Raw genomic sequence first — 6,263 nt, 5'->3', positions numbered from 1 at the left:
ACTTGAGAGCACTAAGTGGAAGTATTTAGGGTTTCTGTGGCTTGAGGAACTGAATTCCCATGTGCCTCGCTGATGACATTTTCTTTTGTCTTTCTGTTCACTGAGAGATTTAATTGCCTGGAGCTAGGAGAGAAAAATAGAATGCAAACTTGTGCCAGATTTAGTCCTGGGAGACCTCTTGGGGTTCTTATCTCTTGGGCCACTTTCTTCCCAGAAGGAAGTCACTGCTCTTTACATATGAATGCTATAACTATGTACCTATCAATAACTACTTTAAATGTAGAAGGATTAAATGCTCTGATCAAAAGTCATAGGGTGGCTGAGTGAATAAGAAAACATGACGCAAGTGTCCATCAATAGATGTTTAGATAAAGAAGATGTGGTACATGTATGCAATGGAATATTACTTTGTGACAGAAAAGAATGAAATTTTACTATTTGTGACAACATGGTTGGACTTAAAGGCATTATGCTAAAGGAAAAAGTCAGATATAGAAATTCAAATACTGTATATTATCTCTGTCTAAAAACAAGAGCTTATAGACAGAGAACAGATTATTGGTTGCTGCAGGTAGAGGATGGGGACATAGGTAAAAGGGATGGAGCAGGTCAAATGGTACAAACTTCCAGTTACAAAGTCAGTAAGTTCTGGGGATGTAGTCTACAGCACAGTGACTACATCTAGTAACACTGTATTGTATATTTAAAAGTTGTCAAGAGAGTAATTACTAAAGGTTCTCATCATAAAAAAAAACATTTTTGTGACAGTGTATGGTGATGAATGGTGACTTGACTTATTTGGTGAATCATTATGTTGTACAGATGGAACTACTATAATGTTAAGAGTCAATTATATGTTAAAAAACAACCCACACACATTTATTATCATTCAGTTCTTAAGGTCAAAAGTCCAAAACATGCCTCATTCTATCAAAGGTCAAGGTGTCTGCAGAGCTGTTCCCTCTTTAGGGGGCTGTAAAGGATAAGCTGTTGGTTTGCCTTTTCCTGGCTCTGGAGGATGACAACACTCTTTGGCTTGGTGCCCCATCCCCATCTTCAAAGTCGGCAATGGTGAATCAAGTCTTTCATGCATCACATCACTCTGGCCTTCCTCTTTCTCGGTTAAGGAAATATGATGACTTTGGGTCCACTCAGATAATCAAGGATACTCTCCTGATTGAAGGTTAGCTGATTAGAAACCCTAATTTCATCTATAATCTAATTCATGTAGCCTAATATTCACAAATGTTGGGGTTCAGGAGGTGGACATCTTTGAGAGGCCATTGTTCTGACTGCCACAATATGTGACACAATTTTGGCCAAAGACATGTCAATGGAAGTCTGTTAGGTGGAACTTTGTGGAAATCCTATAGTTTTTCATTTAAATAATATTTTTTAATTAAAAAATATCAATACAACTCACATGATATTGAGCAATGCAAGCATAACATTGAGCAAACTATGGCAGGCATGAAAATACACATTGCAACATTCTATTTATGTGAAGTTCAAAATAGGCAAGAAGTAATCTATGCTGTTAGAAATCTGGAGAGTGAGAAGTGGTGACTGGAATTAGGCACAAAGAAAGCTACTGAGTGGCTGGACATGTTCTATTTTTTGTTCTGAGTTACAGTTACAAGGAATATATTAGTTTTGTGAAAGTTCACTGAACATTTGATGTGATAATTTTCCATATGTATGCTGCACTTCAAAGAAACGAAAAATCCCTTCTGATGCCCTTAGTTTCTCCCACACTTCCTATGTGGCTGAGAGATTGCATGTTTGGAGGTACAGCAGCTATTCTGTGATCATGAGGACAAAAAACACACACAAGGAATCATGGTGCATAAAAAACAAGACTATTTCTTTACCAATATCATGAGAGTGTCAGAGCAACCCTGAACTTTCTCCTTAACTCTACAGCTGTGATTTCCAAGTAAATAAAGGTTTAATTTATTGAAGTCTTTATTGTGGCAGAACTTCCCTTTAAGCCTAGTGCCATCCCAAAGTCAACACACTGTTGTAATAAGTGTATCTGTATTTTTGTTATGGCTACACACAAACGGCTCAGTTGGTTGGAGCATCATCCCATACACTAAAAGTTTGTGGATTCATCCCAGTACAGCACATACTAGGTGAAGTGCGGGGCCCTGGATGAGGCACATAAGGAAGCAACCAATCAATGTTGCTGTGTCACATTGATGTTTGTCTCTCTCTCTCTCCCCACCCCCTTCCTCTCTCAGTAAAATCAATAAACATATCCTAGGGTGAGGACTTCTTTTAAAAAAAGCATTCAGAAATTAGAAGACTTCAGAAGATAATCATTAATATAGACCTAAAATGCCATAGAAAGAAGAAACAAAAAATTTAGAGATGTTTTCTCTGCAAAAGTAAATACTTAGTGGTCACAGAACCTGCCCTCCACCAGAAAGGAACCTGGCATGGATGGAAACTTGTGACATCACTTACTGCCCTCCCTGACAGGTACCTTGCAGGCTCCAGAGATTCTCATCTCTTCTCAGCCCTCACATTCAGGATATTCACTGTGGAATTTATGCAGCCATGACCCATCCTCTTTCAAATTCCATTCTCTGTTGTATCTGCACTTCAAACGCCACCTCTTTCCATCAGGCACCCTACCCCCAGCAAATGCAAGTATCAGATTGGGAATCATTATGAATATGTGAAGAGCAGACCAATAAAAAAAAGCACTACCTACATGAGGAAGCCCAAAGAGATGGTACAAGAAAAGGAAGAGCTCCCTAGCTCTGTTAATCCAAGAGTTAAGTCCCTGGACTCCAGAAATCTGGAAGGAAAAGTTTTATTGATTTTCAGCCTATAAATTGCAAGCCTGAGGCCAGGAGCAGTGGTGGTGGTGTTCATATTCAGAGGGTTTGACCCTCTAGAGTGAAATTTCCACATGAGCTCATTAAACATATTTTTACCCTTACTTACCATCATATTTTTACTCAGATGTATTTCAGATAACTGCATAAAAGCAAGTAAACTGAGGTTCCCTTCCAGGCAGTCAGGACAGGGTGGAATTATGTGCACATTTGTGCAGAAAAATTGGTAATCCCTTTTCATATTGTTACAGAACACAACAAGGGGGGCCTGGGACAATATACTAGTATTTAAAAGGCCCCCAGGTCTGTCATGTCCGCCGCCAGAGGAAAGACATCTCTCAATGCCAGAGATTCGTGAAAAGGAAAGGAAATGTTTATTTAATGCTATACAGACTTCAAGTAGTGACCTAGTGTCTTCATCAAAATCCCAAAGTCCCTTAAAACACCCACAAACACAGTCACAGTCCTTCCTTCCTTCCCCCTTTGCCCAGTCCAGAGTACCGTATCTCAGGAAAGGAAAACGAAGTCCATGGCTCAAGAAGTCCTCTGGTTCTTAGTCCTCCATCTCGACTGGGAGACCTCCCTGGGTTCCCGGCACCCTCGGCTGAGTCGCCGGGATCTCTGCTAAAACCAGGTGGTGGTTCCCCTTCTAAAGCTGTGGGGGCCCCCACTCTGTCCAGGACTCATGGTTCTCCCTCTCAGGGCTGCGGGAAGGGGAGAGTCCCCACTCTGTCCAGGCCGCGTGGTTCTCTCTCCTAAAGCAGCACGGTTCTCTCTGGGATGCAGGAGTCTCCACTCCATCAAAGCCGCGTGGTTCTCTTTCTTAAAGCAGCATGGTTCTCTTTTTCAGGGCTGCGGGAAGGGCAGAGTCCCCACTCTGTCAAAGCCGCGTGGTTCTCTCTCTCTCAGGGCTGCGCATGGTTCTCTCCCTCTCAAGGCTGCACATGGTTCACCTCCTCAGTGCTGCACATGGCTCTCCTTCTCAGGGCTGCACATGGTTCTCCACTCTGTTAAAGACGCATAGTTCTCTCTCCTAATGGCCGCCAAGTCTGGCTTTTAAATCCCCGCAGCCAATCTTCCTCTGCAGCCTCATTTCCGACTCCTCCCACACTCGGCTTCACATGCCAGAACTTGTATCCTTCCAGCTTTACTGGGCTGCCATCTTGAGTCTGGGCAGGCGTGGCCCCATGTCCTGGAGCCAATCTTCTCTGAGCTCCCACGCAGGCACTGTAGCTTGGGGGATCTGCCCCAGTCACGTGTTGGTGGGGAAGTTACTTCCATTCCCCTGGCTTAGAGATGATCACAGCTATTTAACATATCTAAGCAACCAGCCAAAGGCTATAGATATGTTAAATGACCACGCCAGAGGGTAGCTGCAAGGCTGTTGCTATGCAAAACAGATCTCAATGGCCTTGCTCCATTTGTCCCTTCCCCCAACCCACACCCTGGGTGGGGGGATGGAGACATCTTAAAATCTCCTGGACACCTTAAGTTCTGGACCCCATTTCAAATGCCCATTTGGGGTCCCCCCTCTTGGCTGCACCCTGTAACAATATGACTGGGCAGGATTTTAATGCCTGTGTGATTCATCGTTTGATCATAAAAACAGATGATATCATGAGCATAAAGGAGATATATATTGTATGATATTCATATTGGTCACTCACTGTCCCTTTGGTGGATTTGGAAACATTTGGAAAAGGGGAGACATTTCATTTAGAGCACTAGAAGCAGTCCCATTTGGAGCACACTGAAAGTTTTCAAGCAAAATGAAAACAATTCAGGAAAAAACACAAAACAATCCACATAATTCTTCACCCCTCACACATGGACATCATATTCCACACTGCAATGAGTAGATGTGCAGCATGAAAAATATTTTATATAATAATAAGTTGTCTGGCTCCTTTTGCTTCATTATGTGTATGGCCATCTGTTACATATTACATCACTTTATTTACTAAAATGTACATTTCTTAGTAGACTCTTCTTGGAAACATGGATTTGATAGTCACTTTTTTCCAGGGCCTATGTAGGCATGTGGACACACAGCTGAATAACAGAATGAAGTATACAAAACCAGGAGACCAGCTATAAAACCTACCTGCATGTTCAAGTCTACATTATCAAGAAGCATAGTAAAGGTAGTGCTATAGAAAATAATGATGACCATGTAAGTGAAAACTGTGGCCTCAGATGTCCCTCTACAACAAAATTATATACATGACCTCAGTATCCAAATGTAGTTTAGTCCATACAAGTGGTATAATCCATCACTATTTTTTCAGTAAAACTCCATAAACATTGGAGTGATATATGTCATAAGAGAATAAATTATGTTAATGTAATTCATGTTAACTCATGAGATATATGAGAATTTCTAACTATCTACGATCCAAAGATTGTATTAACATGTGTCAGAATTTCTTGCTCTGAAACTTTGAAGATTCATGGGCACTCCTCGGCCACGTACAATTGGTCCTTGAAATGCCTATCTGCCAAGGAATCTTTCCAAGGCCTTCTTTATGTCCTTGTTCCTGAGACTATAGATGAAGGGGTTCAGCATGGGTGTGACCACAGTATACGTAACTGAGGCAACTGCACTTGACTGTGAGTGGTGGGTACCAGCAGAACCCAGATACCCGCCTAGGCCAGTACCATAAAACAAGGAGACAGCTGAGAGGTGAGATGCACAGGTAGAAAATGCTTTATACTTCCCCTGAGCTGATGGAATTGCTTGTATGGAGGACACTATCTTAGAATAAGAATAAAGGATCCCAGCCAGGGGACCACCAGCCAGCAACCCTGCTGAAAAGTACATCACCATGTCATTAGGAAAAGTGTCAGAACAGGCAAGTTGGACCACCTCTTTGAGTTCACAGAAAAAAGTGGGGGGATTTCCAAGTCTGAGCAGAAGGACAGATCCAACACCATTAAGCTTTCTAACAAGGAATTTAGAATACTAATGATCCAGGACACCAGAACCAGCAGCCCACAGAGGTGGGGGTTCATGATGACCATGTAGTGCAGGGGGTGACAGATGGCCACATACCTGTCATAGGCCATAACAGTAAGGATGAAGTCATCCAGTCCTGCAAAGTGTATATAAAAATACATCTGGGTGATGCAACCTGCATAGGTGATGACTTTGCTCTGTGTCTGGATGTTCACCAGCATCTTTGGGATGGTGGTGGAGGTGAAACAGATGTCTACCAAGGACAGGTTGGAGAGGAAGAAGTACATGGGGGTGTGGAGGTGGGAGTCTGAGCTGACAGCCAGGATGATGAGCAGGTTTCCCAACACAGTGATCAGGTACATGCAGAGGAATAGCCCAAATAAAAGGGGTTGCTTTCCACGTGTCTCTGAAAATCCCAGGAGAAGAAATTCTGAAATTTGTGTAGCATTGCCTGGTTCCAT

General features: G+C 42.4%; 1 pseudogene; it reads right to left on the bottom strand.

The window, feature by feature from the left end:
- Window positions 1-5,337: 5,337 nt before the first annotated feature.
- Window positions 5,338-6,263, bottom strand: LOC123828385 (annotated as a pseudogene).

The sequence above is a fragment of the Phyllostomus hastatus genome, unplaced genomic scaffold, assembly GCF_019186645.2.
Source record: "Phyllostomus hastatus isolate PE091 unplaced genomic scaffold, TTU_PhHast_1.1 phas_contig_98, whole genome shotgun sequence".
In the NCBI taxonomy this organism is placed as follows: Eukaryota; Metazoa; Chordata; class Mammalia; order Chiroptera; family Phyllostomidae; genus Phyllostomus; species Phyllostomus hastatus.
Note: the sequence above shows the minus strand (reverse complement) of the source record. Positions and strands in the feature narration are given on the sequence as shown.